General features: G+C 57.2%; 1 protein-coding gene across 1 annotated transcript in view; it reads left to right on the plus strand.

Annotated features, from left to right (window-relative positions):
- Window positions 1-14,887: 14,887 nt before the first annotated feature.
- The window catches only part of JAKMIP3 (Janus kinase and microtubule interacting protein 3), a 97,378-nt gene continuing 88,446 nt past the window's right edge, over window positions 14,888-23,819 (plus strand). Inside the window, exon 1 of the mRNA XM_038579155.1 lies at window positions 14,888-15,013. The gene's annotated coding sequence lies outside the window, so the exon portion shown is untranslated. The remainder of the gene's footprint in view (window positions 15,014-23,819) is intronic.

A 23,819-nucleotide genomic window follows, 5' to 3' on the forward strand; every position in this document is an offset into this window, starting at 1 on the left:
CCGTGTGCGCACAGACCGGGGGTCTCCGGAGGAAGACAGACAGACAGACACAGCTTCCTGGACACCAGTCATTCCCGGCCCCCGGCCGTCCTGCGGAAGCAGAGAAGGACAGACAGCCACCGCGGGCAGGGGAGACGCTGGTCACAGGGGACAGGGGGTCAGTGGCACAGCCCCCAGGGCTGCTCCGGAGGGTCCGCTGGCCCCGCAGCCATCCTGCAGGGTGTGCGCGCCTCTGAGCCCTCAGGTACGGGCCCCCACGGCACTGACCCTCCTGGCTCCGACTCTGACCTGCACTCGGTCACCTCCCGGTGCCCTTGCCCCAGATCCGTGCTGGGTCCCGTGTGTGCGGGCCCCGGGGGGTTATCGCACCCCCTTCGCTTACACCCTCCCCAGGTCTGCAGTTGGGGAGATGCGGCTCTGGGAAGGCTCCCGCCTCCTCCCTCCTGCCCTGTTCTCTGGCTTCCTTGTGTCTCTTGGCTCAATGTCCCCAACGGGCCCCAGTCCCGGTGGTCTCGTGGGGGAGGGTGTCGAGCAGCGGTGCGGTGATGGAAGCGTGTAGGATGCTCACAGATAGCGTGTGATGCGTGTGCTCCACGTACAGGTGTGTGCAAAGTGCCGCAGAGCCGCTTGGAGATGCGTCCAGACCCGGCTGGGTGGTGGGCACTGAGCGGGTCCGTGGGGTGAGTGACGGGGGTCGGAGGCTCAGGGTGGGGGTCCCGGGTGGACGTGCGCGCATAGCACGGGCGCAGCACACGGTGGGCGCTCCCTAGTGTTTGCTGGCTGAGTGAGGGAACACTCATACCTGTGCACAACCACCAGGCAGGTGTCTCCGTGAGCTCCACACCTGCCCTAGTGACCTCCCAAGACCCACCCCCTCATGCCGTCACCCCCCCTCCCCGGGGAGCAGGGCTTCAACATAGGAATCTGGGGAGGGGGCGGCACACGCGCTCCGTCAGCAACAGGGCTGGAAGGGTCGGTTGGGGCCAGTTTAATTAGGATCTGATGTTTATGCCAGAGGGGTCTGGTGTGGGCCCCGTGACAACGGGAGAACAGGCGGCGTGTGGGCATCTGTGTCTCCACGCAGACGTCGGGCCTGCAGAGGAGGAATCCGCGGCACCATGGGGGTCAGCGTCCTGCCGACCGAGGAAATAGCGGAGCTGGGCTTCGAGCCTGGGCGCGTGCTCCGGGCCGGTGCCTCTGACGGTGAAGCCGCCGTGGCAGCGACTGCGGGGGGGGGACCCGGGGCACGGGGAGCCGCCCGTCGGTAGGGCCATCGGGGAGGAGCTGCGGGGCAAGGTTGCGCCAGCAGGTCTGGGCTCCTGAGCCCGGCTCAGGGCTTGGTTGGCAGCTGTTACCTCTGTGGACACTTGTGGTTACCTGACTTTCAGCGCATGGGCGTCCTTCCAAGAAACCCGGTCCAGAAACAGCTGCATTTATGAGAAACTGAGTAATTAGTGCAGCTTAATTTATTCATGTACTCGTCCATCCATCCACCCATCCATTCCTCCATCCATCCATCCATCCATCCATCCATCCATCTCTCCATCCTTCCATCCCAAGTTCCTCCAGGAAGTAGCTTTAAAAAACAAAAAAGATTTTATTTATTTATTCATGAGAGACACACAGAGAGAGGCAGAGACCCAGGCAGAGGGAGAAGCAGGCTCCATGCAGGGAGCCCGACGCGGGACTCGATCCCAGGACCCCAGGATCACACCCTGAGCTGAAGGCAGACGCTTATCCACTGAGCCACCTGGGGATCCCAGGAAGTAGCTTTGAGTCAAAAACTTTCAACTATGAAGACTGTGCTCTAAGGTCCTGAGGCACAGAAAGGAGGAGGATTTGGGGAGAAGATACCGTCCATCATGAAGCAGAGCATGCAAACAGGAGAGGGTGCCGAAGACGCGTCGGGGGGCGAGCAGGGGGGACGGCGAGATGCTGCCGGCGCTGGCTGAAGGCCTAGGAGCCAGGGACGGGCACGTCCAGACTTGTTTTAGGTCATGCCAAAGGACCCAGGTGGTGTCCCCGAGGGGATGGAGAAAGCAGGGGGCAGGCGTGTGTCTGTACGGAGGCTGCTCGCACAGGCGCTGCCCCGGGCGCTGGCGGGAGGCGTGGGGAAGAGCAGCGAGGATGGTCTGGGTTCTGCGTCCTCCTGGGAGGGACACACCAAACGGGCGCTGGAGGGAGTGAGCAGCCGTCCCAAGGTCAGTTCATGGAAGGGAGGAGAAGGGTAGTGAGGACGCGGGTGGGGGGCGGGGGGCTGTCTCCCCGGGCTGGGTCGGGAAGGCCGCGGGGGGCCGTCCTCTCGTCTGGAAGGATGTGAGGGAGGAGGTCACGCTGCCACGGGGGGTGGGGGGGCATCCTAGATGGGGGACACCAGGCAGGGCGGGGGAGGCGCTGGCTGGGCTCTGGGCACCCGCAGGGACCCTGTGTGGATGGAGCCGGGCAGACGGGGCACGGGGGCCGCGCCCCTGGGTGAGGGGTGAACTGCCCGCCTCTAGGGCATCTCCAGCCATGGGGCACACTGGCCCGTCCCAGACGGGGTCGGGGTGCAAAAGCTGGCAGCTTCCATCAGAACGTAGGGTCGTGTGGAGACCGGGCCGCAGCACCTGCTGCTGGACTGAGCACCAGCGTGAGAAGAGGAAGGGTCGGGGCGCCGCCGGCGGCCGCGATGTGCCTAGAAGGACGGGCAGGAGCCTGAGCATCCATCGGCGGGGACTCGGAGGCCCACTGCTTCCAGGGCACAGGGGAGGGGGTCAGGGGACGGGGTGGGAGAGGGGCAGGGGGACGGGTGGCCGGTAGACTGATGGGGGGGCTGCGGTCACCATGGCCGTGGAGGCCGCCCACACCATGTGCCCGCCATGCCCACCCCCTGCACCGCCCCCCGTGCGCCCCCGTGACGGGCTGCACGTGCTCCCGGGCCCCTGCGTTGGCCGCTCCCCGGCAGGAACGCTGTCCCTCCAACGCGGGCGAGGCTCCGTCTCCAGCACACGGTCACCCACCCTCCGCGTATGACACAGAAGGCGCCTCTCCCCACTGCTGTCGCTCCCTCTAACCTGCTTACCCTGCCTTGACTTTTCTCCGAGCGCTTGTACCTGACGTCTTAAAACCATCCGTCTGTCCGTCCCTGGGGGGTTAGCTGCGTGGGGCCCGGGCCGGGCCGGCGTCTGGCATCCAGTGGATGTTCCGCGGGCATCTGCTGGGTGCTGCCGGGCAGACATCGGGTGTTCCTGCCCTGAGAGCCTCGCGGCGATGTGGGCCGGGGCTGCTCACGGTCCCCGTCCTCTGGGCTGCTGACAGCGAAGGACCCGACTAGTGGGTGGCGCAGGGACGCAAGAGCACGTGCACGGCCGTCGTCTGGTGCGGCCCCGGGGTCCCCTGCCGCCCTGGCCTGCCCGGGCAGCTTCCTCCGCCGCCTTCCTCCCAAAGTGCCCTCTACTTCCACCCAGTGGCTCAGGGGTGGCCCAAGGTGCTGTCCCAGGGCCCGCGGGAAGGAGTGTCGGGCGTCCAGGGCCCGCAGGGCGTCATCCTGCCTCTGGGAGCTCGGACACGGGTGGGGGCAGAGGCGAGAGGGTCGGGCGGGGGGGCGTCCCGAGGGGTGCACCGGACAGCGGCCACACGCTTGCTGTCGCGGGAACAGCACCTCGCCCGGCCTCGTGCACCCCGGGCCCCGTGGGGGTGGAAAGCTGGGGGGCATCCCCGGGTTCCCGAGAGCTGTGGCCCTCGCGGGCTGCGTGGTGCCTCTTGACGTCCAGGCTGAGTCCCCGAACCATCCAGGGGCTCCCTCATGGTCTCTCTTCCCCCTGAATACTGGGTCCTGGCCTCACAGGCCCTGGCGTCTACTGGGTTGTGTGCCCCGGTGAGGAAGTTCCCGGTCCCAGCGGGTGGGTTTTTTGTGTTTTTTTTTTTTAATTTTTATTTATTTATGATAGTCACAGAGAGAGAGAGAGAGAGAGAGAGAGAGGCAGAGACATAGGCAGAGGGAGAAGCAGGCTCCATGCACCGGGAGCCCGACGTGGGATTCGATCCCAGGTCTCCAGGATCGCGCCCTGGGCCAAAGGCAGGCGCCAAACTGCTGCGCCACCCAGGGATCCCTTTTTGTTGGTTTTTAAAGATTTTATTTATTTATTTGAGAGAGACAGAATGAGTGGGGGAAGACGGGGAGAGAGAAGCCGACTCCTCGCGGAGCAGGGAGCCCGACGCAGGACTTGATCCCAGGACCCGGAGATCGTGACCCAAGCCGAAGGCAGGCACTTCACCGATGGAGCCCCCCAGCGCCCCGAAATCTGTTCGTGGTTTTATCAGGTGGCTTTTCCTTTGGTCACCGAGCTGTGCCCCGCACGCCAGCCCCCACTCAGGGGACGGATGCGGACGCGCTCTCCTCATCTGCCTGTTTATCTTCTCGAGTGTCTTCCCGTGATATCTGCTGGGCTCGTGCATGTTTTCTTTTCGGGGAACCAACTTTTGGTTTTCTCTATTTTTTTTTTTTAAGATTTTATTTACTTATTCATGAGAGACAGAGAGAGAGGCAGAGACACAGGCAGAGGGAGAAGCAGGCTCCATGCAGGGAGCCAGTCGTGGGACTCGATCCCTGGGACCCTGGGGTCACGCCCCAAGCTGAAGGCGGCGCTAAACTGCTGAGCCACCCAGGCCACCCGTGCTTCTAGGTCTAGACACACGGTGCGCCCCCCTCTGTGATGCCAGCACCCCGAACCCCTCAGGGTGTGTGGTCCACAGGCCGAGTCTTACCACCTCGTGTTCTCACTGTCCTCCGTTCAGGACACTCTCATTTCTCTCGTGATTTCTTCTCTGCCTCGTGCGTTACTTGGAAGCGTGTTGTCCAGTCCCCGCGTGCTTGGGATTGTGCACGCACCCCCCTTTAGGTGACAGAAATCTCTGTGTCCATACATCTGATGCTACGTGGCCAGGGAACACGCTCCTTATGATTCCTGTTTTTCAGGGCTTCTGGAGGTCAGCCCGGCGGCTCAGCCCTGGGGAACGCCCTCGCGTGCGTGGCGGACTGCGGGTCCCGCTGGCTTCGAGGGCGGCCCATCCCCCCGCGACGGCTCCAGCAGCGTTTGCTCCGCGTGGTGGGGATTTGCTCTGGGACGCGCCGACATGCAGGCCTGTGATGCCTTCAGAGGTGAGCGGCCCTGTGGTCACACGACGGGCGCGTGGCCTCCGGTTGCCCCGTGTCTCTCGCAGGCTGCATCGTCTCACGTCCGCGGCACATCAGAACCGACACGGGTCATTTCTCCTCCTTGTTCTTTCCCTCTCTGGGTCCGTCGCCCGTAAATGTCACTTCTTACCCCGCCCTCGCCATCCCCCTCACTGGGAGCGCTCGGTGCCCCGACGTTTATTCCACTACCCATATGTCTGGTCCCAACCGGCTCGGGACTGGGCTGCCAGTGAGTCGCAGGCACCTTCCTTCTTCCCACGCGCTCTGTGACCGCGTACGACTTCAGAAGTTGATCCGGAGACGCGCGCACATGCCTTCAAGTCGTCAAAAACTCAAGAACGGCGTATCCTTGAACAAAGGAAGCAGCGGGAAGCTGAGCATGGTTCCCCCCGGTCCCGGAGCCTCCCCTTCGAGCTGCGCGCCGCCCGCTGTGCTACACAGGCGGGGACCTCCCTCCGTTACCCGGTCAGCGGTCGGCAATAGAGTGCGGCGCTGCGAATTCAGGGTATGATTCTCTGTTTACCAACACACTCAAGTGATTTACCATCTCTGGTGTCACCTGCTGCCTAAAGAGTGAAGATTCTGGGTCGTCGGCGAAGCGTCTGCCTTCGGCTACGGTCACGATCTCAGGGTCCTGGGATCGAGTCCCGCATCCGGCTTCTCCTTCTCCCTCTGCTGCTCCCCTCGCTCGTGCTTCTCCCTCCCTCTCTCTCCCCCAAATGACTCTATCTGGTCTCGTCACGTCTCCTTCCTCCAGGACCTCACTTCGCCTGCAAGCCTGTGTGTGCAGGTGGATCTGCCAAGGACACTCTCGGGCCTCATCTGCCCAAAAAACGTCCCTCCCATCAGCTTGCGGAAGGTTTTTTTTTTTTTTTTTTTTTTTTTTGCTGCACGTGGAGTTCGGAGTCACGGGATTGCCCACCAGCGTGTTAAAGCTGTTGCTTCAGTGTCTTCGGTCCTGCGTTGCTTCTGAGGACACTCGGCATTGTTCTTTCTCTGTTCTGTCTTGTGGGTTGTGTTTACTTTCCTCCGGGTTGCTTTTAAGGTTTGGTCTTCATCTTCGATTTTCAGTTTGGCCACGATGTGCCTCGGCACGCTTTTCTGTGCACGTACCCTCCTCGGAGTCCTCTGAGCTTCCTGGATCTGTGATTAATACCTTTCATTAATTTGGGATCCTCTTAGCTATGATTTAGCCTCAAATATTTAGTCCATCCTGTTTACTCGCTCTTGTCCTTCCGGGTCTCCATCTGTATACATTACATGCATTATAGGCAGTTTGATGTTTTCCGTAGATCTTGGGTGCAATTTTCTTCTTCTTTCTTTCTTTTTAAGATTGTATGTATTTATTCGACAGACAGAGAGAGCGCAGGAACCAGGGGAGGGACAAAAGCAGAGGGAGAAGCAGGTGCCCGCTGAGCAGGGAGCCCTAGACAGGGCTCGATCCCAGGACCCCGGGACCATGACCTGAGCCTCCCAGGAGCCCCTTGGGTATGATTTTCCATTTATGTTTTTCTTTGTGTTCCAGTGCAGATGATTTCTACTGACACATCTTCGTCAGTTTTCTCTTCTTGGTTCAGTGTGTTGGTAATCCCACAAAATAGTTAATCTTGGATGTATTTTTCCTTTCCAGCATTTCTCGCCTTCCCATCTGACTCAGATACATGTGCACATCCCTGTGGAAACCTCCCGTGGGCGTGGACAGGACCGGGAGACTTGTGTCCTGTGAGCAGAGTGCACACGGCCTGGGGCTGCTACTTCTGCGGGGAGGCCGCACACGACGGCGACTTGGTCTCGCGTCTCTGCTGCTGAGCGGGCCCTGATGGAGCAGCCACGTGCCGGCCCATCTGCCCGAGCAGCCTCTTTGGCAACAAAGTGGGAGATGAGGCCCCGCGTCCAGCAGCCCGAGATGAAACCGCAGCCAGCAGCCTCCGCCGCCAGCACCTTGGTTGTAGCTCCGTGAGAGACCCCGAAAAGGAGGACCCGCCTAAAGCCGTAGCCAGGGCCCTGACCCCAAGATAAATAAAGGTGTACTGTTTTCCTCTAAGTTTTGGGGTCCTTTACTACGTAGCGATCGATACACAATGGGTACACACACTGCTGGGATTCTTACTGGGGTTGTGTTACGCTTCTAGCTCACTTTGAGGAGAATCGACTTCTTCATCGCAGCTCCGTCTTCCAGGCAAATAACTCTACATTCTTTATGTTTATCTTTAACTTCTCTCAATACATTTTCATGATTTTATCTATAAAGATCTTGCAATTGGGGCAGCCCCGGTGGCTCAGCGGTTTAGCGCCACCTGCAGCCCAGGGCGTGATCCTGGAGACCCTGGATTGAGTCCCGCATCGGGCTCCCTGCATGGAGCCTGCTTCTCCCTCTGCCTGGGTCTCTGCCTCTCATTCTCTGTGTCTCTATGAATAAATAAATAAAGTCTTAAAAAAAAATCTTGCAATTGTTATACCATTGTAAATGGTTCCTTTTTCATTTTTAGAATTTTCTTTTTTTTTTAAAGATTGTATTTATTTGAGAGACACTGAGAGAGACAGAGAGAGAGCAGCACAAGCAGTGGGGAGGGAGAGGGGCAGAGGGGGAGGGAGAAGCAGACTCCCGGCTGAGCAGGGAGCTCCATGTGGGGCTCATCCCAGGACCCTGGGATGCCTCTCTCTTTCTCTGTGTCTCTCATAAATAAATAAATAAATAAAATCTTTAGGGAAAAAAAAATTTCAGGATTGAGTTTTTTTTTTAAGATTTTATTTATTTATTTTATTATTTATTTTAAGATTTTATTTATTCATTCATGAAAAAGAGAGAGGCAGAGACACAGGCAGAGGGAGAAGCAGGCTCCATGCAGGGAGCCCGATGCAGGACTCAATCCCAGGACCCCGGGGTCACGCCCTGGGCCAAAGGCAGGCGCTCAACTGCTGAGCCACCCGGGCGTCCCCTCAGTGAAATGTCTAAAAAAAGAAAAAAAAAAATCCTTCACCAGATTTAAGAAATTCCTCTCGATTCCAAATTTGCTTAGTTTTTTTTTAAAAATCATGAATCAATGTTGAATTTTATCTGCTTATTTTTCCTGCATTCATTTTCTCACTCACATTTATCAATTACACGTTTTCTAAGGTAAGATTGACCAATGACTCCTTTTTCCTCATACTGTTCTTAAGGGGTTTTGCTATTCTCATGAAATAAGTTGGGGATTGTTACCCCTTTTTCTATCTGGAGCAGTTTGTATCAGATTTTATCTTTTGTTCCTTGCACATTTGGTGAAAACCGCCAATAAAGCCATCTGTGCTTAGAGTTTTATTTTGGGGAATTTTTTTCACTACTGATTCAATGCCTTTAAAAATCATGGGGTCTTTTTAGTTAATTTTGCTACATTTCTAAGAATTTGCACATTTCATGTCAACTTTCAAATTTGTTGGCACAGAATTTACATATTATTCTTATTATTTTAATATCTGGAGGGTTTTCATAAATTTGTCAGAGGCTTGTGAATTACATGGGTATTTTCAGAGAACCCATTTTGGCTTAGTTTATCCTGTTTATTTCCCCCATTTTATCATGTCTGCCTTATATTTATTAGTTTCTCCTTTTATTCATTCAGATTTGGTTTGGACATTTTTCTAGATTCTAGAGGTAGGTGCTTAGCTCCCTACTTTCTGCTGTTTTCTGCTGCTGTGTACACCGAGGCATAACAACACTGAGTATATTTTAGCTGCGTTCCACAAATTTGATATCTACTATTTTTACCTTTGCTTATTTAAAAGCATTTCTGATTTTTATCATGGTTTATCCTTTGACCAAAATGTATTATCTAGAAGAGCATTTATTAATTTCCAAGCATATGGCTATATTCTAGTTATCTTTTTGTTATTGATTTCCAGCTTAATGGCACGGTCAGGGAATATGCTCTGTATGATTTTTTTTTTCTCTGTATGATTTTAATTCTTGAAAAATTTTTGGGATTTGCCCAGAACCACTTCGGCTTGAAAACATTGTGTGTTTTGAATACAGTCTTTTTTTTTTTAACACAGTCTTGCATGTATGTCCATTAGATCGAGTTTGTTAATGAGGTTGTTCAAATTTTTTATATATTTATGGCTTAATTTTCTGTTTATTCTAATAATTATTGTGATAAGTGTTATTTCCTTCCACTATGGTTATGTATTTTTATATTTTTCCTTATACTTCTTTAGTTTTTATTATTACTTTTTTAAGGATTTTTTAAAAATCTATTCATTAGAGAGAGAAAGCAAGAGAGAGTACAAGCAGGGGGAGGGGCAGAGGGAGCGGGAGAAGCAGGCTCCCCGCTGAGCACGCTGGGTCCAGGACTTGGGATCATGATCTGAGCTCAAGGCAGACATTTAACCGACTGAGCCACCCAGGTGCCCCTCTCCTTATACTGCTGTCAAGTTTTGTTTTATATATTTAAGCCTAAGTTATTATATGCATACACATTTAAAATTGATGTATCTTGCTAATGACTTGAACCCCTTATTATAAGTGACCATCTTTATTTCTGTTACTTCGTTTTGCCGTAAAGTCTATTTTGTCAGATAATAGTGTAGCTACGTCAGCAATGGGGTCGGTTGGGGTGGCAGTGACATTTGTGCTTTTTCCTCATCCTTTCACTTTCAAGTCATCTCTATTTTCAAGTTTGAGGATGTGTCTTTGTTCCTAAATAATTTCCCATATCCTAGGCTCAGTTGACTGCTTCCTTGTGATGCCTCTCATCTACGGCAAGTCTGCTTGTCAACAAATTCTGATGTTTTTCCTTCGTCTGAGAATATTTTACTTCCCTTTCTGTCTTAGTCCTTTCAGGCTACTATAACAGAATAGCACATACTCATAAACCACAGACACTTATTTCTCACAGTTCTGGAAGCTGAGAATCCCAGAGTGAGGGTCCGCTCCCTGGTTCTTAGATGGCTGTCTTGCGGTGTCCTTCGGCGGTGGAGGCACAAGAGGGCTCCTTGCTCTATCTTTGCAAGGCCACTAATCCCATCATGAGGGCCCCACCTCATGACCTCATCACCTTCCAGAGGCCCCACCTCCCACCACCACCACACTGGGGATTCCATGTCAGCTCATGAACTTGGAGAGGACACACACACACACAGTCTACAGCACTTTCATTCTTAAAGGGTATTTTCTCTGCACACACAACTCTGACAGGCTTTTTTTCCTTTAGCATTCAACCCTGCTGCTCCACTTCCTTCTATCCGTCATGTTCCCTGCAATAATCCAAATTATTTCCTTATACACAATTCATCATTTTCCCTGGGCTGCTTCTAGGAGTGTTTTCTTTGTCTTCATTACCAAATTGGGCAAATTTTCAACCATTATTTCTTCAAATAGTTCTTTCTTTCTTTCTTTCTTTCTTTCTTTCTTTCTTTCTTTCTTTCTTTCTTTCTTTCTTTCTTTCTTTTTTTCAAATAGTTTTTCTTAACCACACTTTCCTGTTTCTCCAGGAGTTGGATAACACAAACGTGAGCCCTTTCGATATTGTGCCCCAGGTCCCTGAGTCTCTGTCATTTGTTTTTCAATCTTCTTTTCCTCTCTGTAATACAAAATGGATCATTTCCATTGCTCTACCTTCAGATTCACTGCCTCCTTCCTCACTCATCTTCATTCCACTGTTGAGTCTCTCTAGTGAGGTTTTTATTTTGGTTATTATTTTTTATTTTATTTTTTGGTTATTATTTTTTTTAGTTCTGATATTTCCATTTGATTCTTCTTTATATTTTCCATTTCTTTTTTAAAAATATTTTATTTATTTATTTTGTGGGGGCAGGGAGGGAGGAGCAGATGGGGAGAAAGGAGGAAAGGGAGAGAATCTCCAGGAGACTCCACGCTGAGTGAGGATCCCCATGCGGGGCTTGATCCCATAACCCCAAGATCATGACTTGAGCCGAAACAAAGAGTCAGATGCTTACTGAGTGAGCCCCCCAGGCACCCCTATATTTTTATTTCTTGGCTTTCCACTTTCTCAAGAGTGTTTACTCTTACTGGTTGGAGCATTTCTATAATACTTGCCTTGTCAGGTAATCCCAATGTCTGTTGTTTCCCCATCGGTGACTGTTACCTCTTCACATTCCAGTTGAGATTTTCATGTTCCTTTGTTTGCTGAGTAATTTTGGATTGTATCTTGCACACGTTGAATACCATGTTATGAAACTCTGGTACTTTCCAAGTTATGGAGAACGTTGATATACTTCGTTGTGTTAGGCATGTGACGCACCTGAGTTCATGCTAAATGTGCCATCCGACCCGTGCAGTGCTTGCTATTCAGGTCTGTCCCTTGGGTGCACCAGCCAGTGGGACCAGGGCAGTGGCCCAGCCCATTGTGCCCTCTCACACTCGGTGCTAGGCTGCTGGGGCCAGACGCATGCCTGGGCAGCCCAGGGGTGTTGCCAGACCACACACAATTTTCTCACATCGCTTTTCTTAGGCACCCTCTTTCTGCAGTCTCCCTAGAACTTTCCAGATTTCTGAAGTTTCTCTTTTTGGGCATTTTTCTAGAAAACTCTGTGTATACTTATTTTTTTTTAATTTTTTTTTATTTATTTATGATAGAGAGAGAGAGAGAGACAGAGAGACAGAGAGGCAGAGGGAGAAGCAGGCTCCATGCAGGGAGCCCGACGTGGGATTCAATCCCGGATCTCCAGGATCACGCCCTGGGCCAAAGGCAGGCGCCAAACCGCTGCGCCACCCAGGGATCCCCCTCTGTATATACTTCTGATGACAGCACATGTATCTGGGGCCACATGGGAGGTGGAGGACAGAAAACAACAGCAATTTGCCCAACCCTTGTGGGAACAGAGTCCCTCAATTAGAGAGGGAGCTGCTCCCCCCTAGAGTGTTAGACTTCTGTAGTCGCTGCGGTTGCTGTCACCACCATTGGATTATGTGGGGGTGGGCCATGAGGGAACAAAGAAAGGACAAAATTAGAAGGAAGATGTACTCCCCCCTCACTAAGCATCAGGGGAGCCATTTCCTATTTCTTGAGCTGGAATTGGAAGGTGTCTCCTGGAATGATCTCCGTTCATGCCCCTGCCGCTTCCAGGTTGGGGCTGGATTTAATCCATGCTGGGAAATAAGAGCAACTCACCACCAGCTTGGTGGTGCTCCAAATTCTAATCTTCCCCCCCCCAATCTACCTGCTACCATTTACCTTCCAGAATCCTTAAATGGCTACTCCATGCCTCTGTTCAGATTTTAGAGCGGCATTTGGACAGAAATGGCCAGGGGTGGGGTTTGCTGGGGAATGTGCTTACTCCATTTTACCCAGAACCAGAACTCTCTGATGAGTATTTTTCCAACCCTAGCTGAGTTTCCCCTTTTATTTACATTTTTGGCCTGGTAAGTCCTCACATACATTTGAAGTGTTTTTATGTTCTGTTTTTAATTTGCTGCTAGTGACACTGAATTGGTACAAGTTTATGTCGTAAAATGTTATTACACTTTATATAACCTTCACCTACGCATTTAACTTTGGTTTTGAAAAACACTCAAACGCATAGAGAAGTTGTATTTAAGGTGACATTTCTCATGCTGTTCCCTCGTCCAAGACTGCCCACTCTATGGTGGCCCCTTTGTCCTTCCACACAGGAAAGAGCCAGGACGATGCTTCCCCTGGATGCGGGCACCTGCCTCGTCCACGTCTGCCTTGGTGCCTTGGAGCAGGGAGAGGCTTTGGGCCATTCTGGGGGAAACAGCCAGGGGTGTGGGTAGGGTGCACACAATCAATCCCCTCCAACTTGTCTGTCTCCCTCCATCTTTAGATGGAAGCCCCCTGTGCGCCTTTGACTCATTTGACCGAAGAGACGGGGAGCAGATCCAGACTGGAGTCACAGTCCCAGAAGTCACAGCCCTCACACGGTGGTCACACCTGAATCAGGTCACACACCCACATCCTTGTAGTTAGAGCTGGGTGTCTCTGGGAAGGATCCTGGGCTAGTCCCATGAGTACGAACATTTCTTCCTGGGCTGGAAAGGACCTGCAGCCACACTCACCGACTGTGTGCTGGGAAAGCGGAACATGCGGACCTTTAGAGGATCCTTGCACACTGGGTCTGAAACAACAGCCCTGTTGGCATCTTGGTCTTGGACTTCCAGCCTCCTATCTGGAGGATTTTGTTATGGTGGCGTGAGCAGACGGACACAAGATTGTCCTCCGGCACATTCTAAACATGTAAACACGTTGCCTGAGCAGGTAGCTGATCCTCTGAAGGCACCTTCCCTCCACTGGCATCCTTAGTTTCATGGGAAGCTCCCTAAAACCAGCTGACCAATGACTGGGAAATAGAGCCTGGTGTGCACCTGACCCGGTGCCTTGATGGTCCGGGTGGGAGGGGCTGGAACCAGCCTTAATGGGAGGAAGCAGCCCTAATGGGGGTGGAGGGGCTGATGAGGAGGGAGGTCCACCGGGTGGGCATTGGCAAGCAGCGTGTTTGGCTATCCGCTCTCCGTGGAAGGAGCGTGAGCTGAGATACTCATCTACCCCCATCCCCATGACCAGGGGCTGATAAGGAGCAGCCACGGAGGATCAGGGTTAAGGAGATCTGGGAAGGAGCAGGTGGTGTGTGGACCTTCCGGAGTGGACCAGATGTGAAAATACTTGTGTCCCACATGCACGCTCAGCAGATGCTCCTCCTGACAGGTGCAGAAGACCCATTCCACAGACGTCAGCCAGTGCTTCCTGAGTCTGCACCAAAAGCTCACGGAGGAAGCGGCAGTGGCGGCATGAGGGTGGTCCCACGCGGGCTTAGGGACCCCAACCAAGGCTGGAGCAGTGCCTGCTGCTCCGCCTCCCGGCAGCTGAGACCCTGGGGAGCCGCACCGCACAGCCGGGGGCCGGCCAGCCCTCTGGAAGACTTACCTGGGTTTAGGTTTGCCTTCCTGGGTCCACTGGGTTTTTCCCAGGAACGTCCTCCAGAGGCTTCCTCTTCCTCTTCCCGTTAAGCCACCCACCCCTGGCTCTGACCAAGGACCCAAGAAGTGCAGCAGCGGGTGGACACTGTGGGCCTTCCAGGTCCCCCTGTGTGTCCACCACCCCGGACGGCGGAGAATGGTGGAATGGGCCGGTTAAAGGTGCCACGGGGGTCGGCTGGGAGGGCCCCCCTGCCCCTCAGTCTCTGTGCTGTGGAATGCCGTCCTCGTTACAATCAAGGAACCACAGGTGGTTGGGGTTTACCTGTGGCCGGAGGGCCTGGGAGGAGGGCCTGGGCCCGGGAAGAAGGGCAGCCAGGGGCCGGCACCTCTCCCCACCTCGAGAGATGATCCACCTGCGAACATGTTGCTCCCACGCACAGGACCCCGGGCTCCTCCGCCCTGCAGGTGCGCGGGGGCGGGGGGGGGGAGGGGAGAGGGGGGAGGGGCGCCCTCCCTGGGGGACGACTCCCCCTGCGCGCAGGTTTTCACGCCGCATCACCCGGCCTGCCGCGCTTCAGGGCTCAGGGGCCCCTCCAGCCCCTCCAGGAGGGCGCCCCTCGCAGGTGAGCCCCGGGCCGCGGCAGGTGCAGGGGGGGCCGGACCCCGCAGCCCCGCAGCCCCGGAGCCGCCGCCTGACGGTGAATTGTGGGCCCGGCTGCCGAGCTCCGCGGGCGGGGGCGGGGCGGGGGCGGGGAGCCCGACTGCGGCCGAGGCTGAGCGGGCTCGCGCGGGGCTCGGGGCTCGGGGCGCGGGGCGGGCGGGCGGGGGCGCGGGTGCAGGTCCCAGGGCGCCGCGGCCTCCGCCCCGCGCTCTGCGCAGCAGCCGGGATCCCAGCGGCCCCGGCCCCGCTTCCGCGCACCGCAAGCCGCTCGGCCGAGGATGCGCTGCGCAGGGAAGGAAAGGAGGTGCGGCGGGGGGGGCCGGGGCGGCGGGGGCGGCGGGGGCGGCGGGGCGGGGGCGCGGGGCCTGGGTGAGCCGCCGCCCCCGGGCCTCCGCGCTGCGCCCGCGCCTGGCACCGTGCGCCCCGGGCTGGGGCCCTGCGCGGGGGCGGGGGGCGGCCGGGGCGGACCCGGGGGCGGGGGGTGGCGGGGGGCGGCTCCTCCCGCGCCCCCAGGGCGCCCCCGCGGGCCGTGCCCCTCCCGGGAAGCCCCGGAGCCGCGGCAGGTGCACAGGCCTGGGCGCAGGGACAGGCCCCAGGTGCGGCGCAGGTGCCCGGACCGCCCCGCGGGCGTCTCCGCATCGCGGCTGGGCCGCCCCCTCCCCCTCGGTGTCAGCGGCTTAATTCCCGTGTTCCGGCTTCCAGGGGGGCGGCAGAGCTGCGGGGGGGCCCGGAGGGGAAGCCGCAGAGTGAAGAGGCCGAGCCGGGCCGCGGGGCCTGGACGGGGGTTTCCTAGAAAATCTGTCCGCCCGTCCCTTTGACCTTGCATCCTGGGAGGGGCAGGCCCGTGGGCGGCCGCCGCTGCCCCGACCTAGGTGTTGGCTCAGTCTTCTCCTCCCGCGGGAGGAACGCCTTAAGAGGCTCTGTTGCGTGTCCTCTGCAGGTGCCGGGAAGGTGGTGACCCGCGGGGCAGCGGGAGTCAGAGGCGCCCTCCCTGCCCGGCCCGAGAGCTGGGTGCTGGCCGCTGGGGGGGCGCCCATGAGGGAAGCCGAGGGCTCCTGCCTCCTTAGGGTGGGGTGGGAGGAGAAGGCTCCAGGCCCTGTGTCTCCCGGGGGGGGGGTGTCTAGGACTAGAAGGAGGGGCTCGGGACCCTCCTCACCCCTTCCCTGCCTTTCTGAAAGCTGATTTGTGCCCCTAAATTAAGACTGGCTTTGGCAACTGCCTGCAGTGCCCCCCCTGCCCCGCCCCCATTCATGACACAGAGACCTGTTTTCCTCCTTGTCAGCTTCAGTCCTCTTCAGCCCCAAGGAGGATCGTGTCCCCTGTAGAAGGGTTTCTGGGATCGGTCAGCAGAACGCGGCTGTGCTCTCCGGAGCAAGAACCCTGGCCCAGCCCTGTGCATCTCGGGCTCCAGGGGACCTGGGCCAGCCCGGGGGCTGTGAAGGACAGTGCCACAGGCGGGCGGAGCCCTCGCGGTCACTGGGGAAGGGACTCAGCGGCTCAGCATCTTACCTGGACGCACCTGCTTTCTCCCAAAAAGAATCTGGTTGGAAAGCAGGGACGTTGGTAATGGTGCCTTTCGGTTGGGGGATGATGGAAGTTACGGTTTCCGTTCTAAATGGGGTTTTCAAGCAAACGGATGCATCACTGTACAGGCTTCTTGTTTGGGAACTTGATTTCTAGTGAAAAGGTTTACTGTGGCGTTTATTGTCGGTGGTGACGGTGGCCGCTGAGATCCGGGGCGGAGCGTGGGAGGGAGGGGCCGGCAGCTCGGCAGGTGCCCGGGCCACCCGTGGTCCTGCAGCAGCGCTCCCGCAGGCCTGCTGCCCCGAGCCCGCAGCGGCCGCCTTTCCCGGGGGCAGTTGGGGGCCTCAGAGTCAAGGAGTTCCCGGGTCTGGGCTTCTAGGAACAGCAGTTTGCTCTCCCGATACTGCCAAGATCTACAGGTTGAGAACAACGGCCTAGCGATCCAAGACAATTATAAAAAAGAAACGGTGATGATAAAAACCCACGTGCTCCAGGCGGTGTTGTGCTCTCTCCACCTGTGTGAAGGTGCACAGGTGGGCCTCGAGACGCGGGACGGGCTGCGGGAGGCCCGGGACCGATCTTGAGGGGTGGGAGGCGGTGCCACCGTGGGGGCCAGGCCGGGCCACGTCCTCAAGGAGCCTGCAGAGGACGAGATGACGGTATCACAGAGCCTCCTCTACAAGTGGGGAGCCCAAGACCCGGGATGGGGCAGGGTCTTGTCCCAAATTAGGATCTGTGCCTCTAGTCCTGGCACCTGGGGACCCTCCCGGGGGCTGGAGGCACCCTCGGCTCTGCCCTGCCCACCCCTCGGTCTGAACAGCCACCTCCACACTCACCGAGGCCCCGGGTGAGGCCGGAGCAGGCCCTCTCCACCAGAGCTCGGCCTGGGCCACGGGTCGCAGGTCGCAGTGCTGTGCCGCAGTCCAGGGCGGAGTGATTGGGCCTTGTACCCCCCACCCCCAGGACTTCCCCCCAAAGATTCCCTGCTGTGGCTGACTTCAGGGAAGGGCCGAGACTCCCCAGCTGGTCTGCCCCTTAGAGGCCTCTCGGGTCAGCCTCGTGTCTGTGCACCCCAGGGAGGCAGTCGTGGGCCTCACCCCGGGGACCCCGCGACAGGGGGCCCTCCCTCTGGGCACGGGGCCAGGTTAGGTGCTGTCAGGACGGGCTGTGTGTCCCCACATTCCCGTGTTGGAGCCCTGCGCCCCTGGGACGGTGTGAGGAGGGGGGCCTGTGGGAGGTGATGAGGGTTGCATGAGGTCCCGGGGGGAGCCCCGAGAGGAGACCGCAGAGGGCTTGCTCTGCCCTCTGTGTTGGGCGGGTGAGCGCTCAGCTGGAGGCGCTGTCTGCACCAGGAGGAGGGCTCCCGGCAGAGCCGCACCACGCAGGGGCGCAGGGACCCTGATCTGGGACTTCAGCCTCCAGAGCCTGCAGAGCCGCCCGGCCCGGGGCCTCTGCTCCCACACGTCACGTCTTCCAGCTGCCGCGTGTCACCTCCTGACTCCGCGGGTGGACACCCCCTCCCCACAGAACTCGCATCAGGCTATCATGATTCTATGCGTCATATTCATGGGTATCTTCAAAAATCAGTGAAAAGATGATTTGTTGTGTCTGCGTGACGTTCACCTGTCTCCTGATCTGGGTCCTGATGATCAGAGCTTTGGGCCGGATGCGTCCTTGGCCTCCGTGAGTCCGTGGCCCCCAGTAACTGCCTTAACGTGTGTAGTTGTCTTAGGGCGTCACGGCGGGGCAGACGGAGTGGCGCGGGTGCAGGGTGAGCTCCAGGGAAGCTAGAGCTGCGTGGGCATCGAGGCGCGCGGGATGGACGCGTGGATGCCACGAGGAAGCCGAGTGGGCGGAGGGCGGGCGGCTCTGGGGCAGGACCCACGCGTGAGCTGGAGACACATGCCATGGAGGGAGGTTCTGGGCTGTGTCGGCTCAGGGTCTCGGGGGGCGGGTGGACCTTACGTCACACGTGCCCATGGCTGGGCCCTCTCGGGAGGCTGGGGTGCGGGGAGCCTCATGGGGTGAAGCACACGGTGCCTGTACGTTTCCAGCGATGCCCCACCGCGCCCACCGCCTGTCCACGCGCCTCACCCGAGCTAGAGGTGACACTGGAACAGGGGCCCCGAGTGGCAGGGGGGCCTGGCGTGGCGGGGGCGCGGAGGGCAGAGGAGCTGGGGGAGTCCCGCCCACCCGGCGGTTGAGCCCCGGCTGCCCGCCTTCCCCGGGTGGGACGGCGCCTCTGCAGCGTGGTTTCCACGGATCGTTCCGACGCTGGCGTAGAAGGTGGCCCCGCCGCTGCCCTGGCCTGGTGCCGCGGCAGCCTGAGCTCTCGGGAGCTGCGTGGGCCCTCGTTCTCTGCGCCGCTGCATCGCAGGCTCCAGTGAGCTCGTGTCCCTGCTTCCGCGGCGGCCTCTGGAGTTGGAACTGCCTTACCCGAGGCCTCTGTGTCGAGTCTTTTGTACCGTAAACGGCGATTCTGCTGGTTTGCAGTTTCTTTTCTTTCTTTTTTTTTTTTCCTGGTTTACGGTTTCTAATCCAAGCTTTCCTGGGCTGGGCGCCTCGGTGCAAAATCACAGGATAGTGCAGGTGGTTCCAGGAGGAGAACGGGGCTGGGGGATCCCTGGGTGGCACAGCGGTTTAGCGCCTGCCTTTGGCCCAGGGCGCGATCCTGGAGACCCGGGATCGAATCCCACGTCGGGCTCCCTGCATGGAGCCTGCTTCTCTCTCTGCCTATGTCTCTGCCTCTCTCTCTCTGTCTCTCTCTGTGACTATCATAAATAAATAAAATTAAAAAAAAATTTAAAAAAAAAAAAAAAAAAAAAAAAAAAGAACGGGGCTGGGGTTTGTTGGGCCCAAAGCGTTTCTTTACGGGAGCACCTGGAGGCCAAAGGTCCTCGGGACTCTGGGGTCTTCAGCGCAGGCAGTGAGGAGGGGCCGGAGGCGGACAGAATGTTCTTTTTTAAATTTATAATCTATTTTTATTTTTAAGATTTTATCTATCTTTTCAAGAGACAGAGACAGAGAGAGAGAGAGAACGAGTGGGAGGGGCGGGCAGAACAGGGAGCCCGATGCCGGGCTCAGTCCCAGGACCCCGAGGTCGTGACCTGGGCTGAGGGCAGATGCTTCGCCCACGGGCGCCCCAAGGATGACTGCTCTTGACTGACCCGGAGAGGGAGGAAGAAGGCTCCCAGCCCCCAGGGAGGCCTCCCGCTCACCCGCCCGGGGCACCTGCTCTCCAGGCTGGTTTTCTGGGACATCCGACGAAGATCCTGGAAGAAGAATGAGGTACTCCGGTGCCCAAGCCAGGAGGTCAGGTCAGGCTGAGGTTTTTTCCCTTTGACAGATGAGATGTGAGACCTTCCCTCTTGCCCCTTCCGCCCACGTTTGATCTCCACGTGGCCACGCACCTCTCGGGAGAGGGCGGGACAGCAGAGGCCCGTCTGGGGATGCGTGGAGATGCTCGTGGGGTGGGAGCTGCAGCCTGCAAGCTGTGCCTGGGGACGCCGAGACCCTCTGCGTGGGTCAGCACCGTCCCCTTCTGGCCCCGCCTCATGGCTCGGGACCACCACACTTCCCTCCCTGCCAAGCATTTCTGGGTCACCTCTTCTGGGCCAGGCACCCCGGCCCTCGTTGCGGAGGAGGGGCAGGGGCCAAGGGCAGACACGGTCTCTGCCCTCCGGGAGTGGGCAGTGGCCAGAAACACAGGCCTGCAGCCGTTGTGAAAGCGCGTGTCCAGTGTCCAGGGCCTTGCCCAACTCCTCGGGAGCCTGTGACCTGGCCTGTCCCCTGGCTGCTCAGACGGCAGCTGCCTGAGGCCCGGGGGGAAGCCGGCGAGGGGACGCTGGGGGTCCGCGGGCCAGGAGCAGGCTGGACAGCCGCGTGGCCGTGGACGCTCGCTCCCAGGCTGGGCTGCTGAGGCGGCTTGGTCCTCAGAGCCCAGGGACGGTGGACGCGGGCGGGCGGTGGAGGTCAGCTCCTGGGTGACAGCGCTGACGGCCTTGGCCGCGTACGTGTGCATCCAGTGGCATTAAGCACATCCGTTGCTGCAGAGGCCCCCGCAGGCCGTCTCCAGAGCTTATCAGCTCGCGGCACTGAATAGCACTGAACTCCGTCCCCTCCCGCCCCTGGCGCCCACGCGTGTGACTCCTGCAGGGACCTCACGGGGTGGAGTCAGACGGTCTTTGTCCCCTGGGACTGGCTGGTTCCACTCGGTAGGACGTCTCTGTGGCTCACCCGCCTTGTGGCAGGTGTCAGGACTTCTCACCTCGTCAAGGCCCGATGCCGTTCCCGGGTGTGGACGGTCCACACTGCGAGTATCCGCCCACGGGCCCATGGGCGCCCCTTTCCCTGCATCCTCGCCTGCACCCGCCGCCCTTCCTCACTTACATCCATGTGAGCCGGAGCCTCGCTGCAGCTTTGGTTTTCATTTCCCACTAGTGGTGTTGGGCATCTTTTTAATGTGTTTATTTTTTCAAAGCTTTATTTTCAGCTAGTTCCAGGCTTACGGCCCAGAGCTCTGCTGCCCCCTCGCCCTGGCCCCCCAGCGCTGGCAGCTTAGGGGACCAGGCACCCGTATTGCTGTGGCGCCGCCCACCCTACTCAGGCCTCCCCGGCCGTGCTAGTGCTAAGGCCCTTCCTCCGCCCCTGGGCCGCGCCCTGGACCCTGCGTTGTGCTTGGGATCCCCTGGTGTCCTCCAACCTGCCACAATTCCTTGCCTGGTCTCTTGGGACATTGATATGCTGCAAACTACTGGCTCGTTTTTTGGTAAAATGCCCACGATTGGAGTTCTTCTCAAACTGCAACGAGGTTACGTGTCTTTGGCAGGAAGCTCACGGCAGCGCCTGTGCCCCTTCTCCGCGTCCTGCTCCCTGAGCTGTCCGTGTCCCTGTCCCGTCGACGGTGACACTGGTCCGGACGTCCTGGGGGCCGGGTTTCTGCACTGCAGCCGGCCAGTGTCTCGAGGGGCCTGTGTAGACCCCGCCTCTCCGGTCACCCCTGCTGGCCTAGCGTCCCCTGCGTGCCCTGCCCCCGACGGCGGTCACCGTGCTGTTTGCCCTGTGGCCCTCGAGCCCCTTCTTCGGCTCACGTCGCTGGTTGGACCCTCCCATCAGGAAGAGCCGTGCCTGCCCCTCGTATTTGCCCGCTGATTTTCACGTCAGTGCGGACACGTGGACGACTGACTCGTCCCTGGTAACGTCGGTAATAACCTGTGTGTTCCGTGTGACGAGCGACCCCAGCTTTCTGCTTCAGGACCTCCTTGGGCTCGGCTCCTGTGTTCTTGCAAAAAGCTCCCCTTTCTTTCAAAATTTTATTACATTATTATTAGTTATTATTGTTATCCTTACTAATTTAGCACTTTCTTAGTTTCTGGAGCCATGGACATGCCGTACTTGGCTGCTTCTGAAATCCTTGATTCGTGGTTTCTCTCATAGATTTTTTTTTTAATGTTTCTCCATTGTTTCCTTGCTTCTGTGTGAGTTTTTTTTTTTTTTTTAAGATTTTATTTATTTACTCATGGGAGACACGGAGAGAGGCAGAGACACAGGCAGAAGGAGAAGCAGGCTCCCTGCGGGGAGCCTGACGTGGGACTCGATCCTGGATCCCACCCTGGGCGGAAGGCAGGCACTAACCCGCTGAGCCCCCCACGGATCCCATTCTTTGTGGGTTTTGAAAGTCTGACTATCGTCGGCTTCTTTTGACTCTGGAAGGCAACTGACCTTTTTGTCTGCAGCCTTGAGGATTTTTTTTTAAGATTTTGTTTAATTATTTGAGAGAGAGTGAGAGCACATGAGCAGAGGGGAGGCGCGGAGGGAGAAGCAGGCTGCCCACTGAGCAGGGAGCTGGATGCGGGGAGCGGGGCTCGATCCCAGGACCCCCGGGATCATGACCTGACTGACTGAGCCCCCCAGGCATTCTGGAAGCACCGTTTCTTGTGAGGGAATTCCTAGGAGTGGGATGGGGGCCTCACAGGGTACGTCTACGATTTATTTGATGAGAAACTGCCAGAACTTCCCCCAAATGGCCGCACCCTTGGTGTGAAAGTTCCATTCACCCCATGTCCTTGCCAACTCGTGCGTGCGTCGCCTCCCGTGGGGCTTCGGGTCCATCTCGCTCACTATGACTGTGTTGAGGACGTTTGCACGTCCGTTGGGAATCAGCACATCTTCTTTGGTGACGTACGTGTTCAAATCACTAGTGTCTCATTCACTGGGTCCTGTCTCTGGGTGGTGGGCGCCAGGGTGTCGCTGGCCCTTCCCGCGCGGGCCCACGCGTGCTCTTAGCGCGCTCTCCGCGGAGCCGAGTCTGGCATCTGGGTGAAGTCCCCGTCTCAGGTTTTTCCTCAGTGGTCACCGTTCCTGTGTCTCGTCAAGGTGCCCGCGGCCTCCACCGATGGGCCTGGGGCCCTGGGTCTTCGCCTGGGTCTCAAGCGACCTCGCGCTCTGGTTTGAGTCGCCCTCCCCGCTGGGGTCCTGAGCGGGCCCGGAGTGGGCCCCGTCCCCTGGGGACCCGGGTCTGCAGAGCTGGAAAGCCCCACAGAGCTGCGTCGGGGGAGCCTGTGGCTGCCCGCTTGGCTGGCGTGACTTTCCTGACTGCAGACAAAGCTCCAAGAAATTCTTTTATTTTATTTTAATATTTATTTATTTATTTATTTATTTCAAGAAATTCTAAGAGAAATACATCATCATTTTATTCTGATATTTTCTTTTCTTCTCTCTTTTTTTTTTTAATTTTATTTATCATGAGAGACACACAGAGAGAGAGAGGCAGGCCCCATGCAAGGAGCCCAATGCAGGACTCAATCCCAGTACCCCGGGATCACACCCTGACCCGAAGGCCGATGCTCCACCGCTGAGCCACCTGGCCGTCCCTTTATTCTGATATTTTTCAATTCATATGTAAGACCGTGATTTCTCTGATTTTACATTTCTCTGTTTCCTGAGGCTGGAATTCGTGGCTCCTAGTGACCTTGTTAGGACCGCATCTTGCTTCGCCGTATGCCCGGTAGCGTCAAGGTAATAACAACGTGGCTAGTGGACAAGGCTCCACAGCTTCCCTGCGCTCATCTGCCTTTAGGGTGTCATGCGTGAGGCTCATTTGTTTTACTTCACTTCCCACTTGTGAGGGATTGTCGGCCCCCCTTTGACTCTGTGTCACTTCTACGTTGGAGCATCCGGAGCGCAGCTCAGAGTGTGTTCTGGGAAGAGCAGCTTCATCCTTCTGTTGAAATCTTCTTCTCTCTCCGCTGCGGCAATATTTTCTGAGTCTTTTTTTAGTTCATATTTCCGTTTAAACATAATTTAAGCAAATGCATACGTCTTTCCATATGTGTGCCTCCTCCCGACTTAGGCAAAAGGCAGCCTTCCGTGACCTGGTTCCACTTTTCCCCATTTGAAGCCGAGCCCCGGGCCTCCCTCTTGCCGCCGGGAAGAGCCTGTCCCCCCACGTCGTGTGCCGGGGCGCCGTCCTGCCCCGGCGGCAGCTCCGTCTCCATCAGCGGATATTTGGCTTGTTTCCAGTCTCCTGCTCTTAGAAGTACTTTTACTCTGACCTAGTAGAACCTCGTGGGTACATGGCTTCATGT

Source organism: Canis lupus, chromosome 28 (genome assembly GCF_011100685.1).
Source record: "Canis lupus familiaris isolate Mischka breed German Shepherd chromosome 28, alternate assembly UU_Cfam_GSD_1.0, whole genome shotgun sequence".
Classification (NCBI taxonomy): Eukaryota; Metazoa; Chordata; class Mammalia; order Carnivora; family Canidae; genus Canis; species Canis lupus.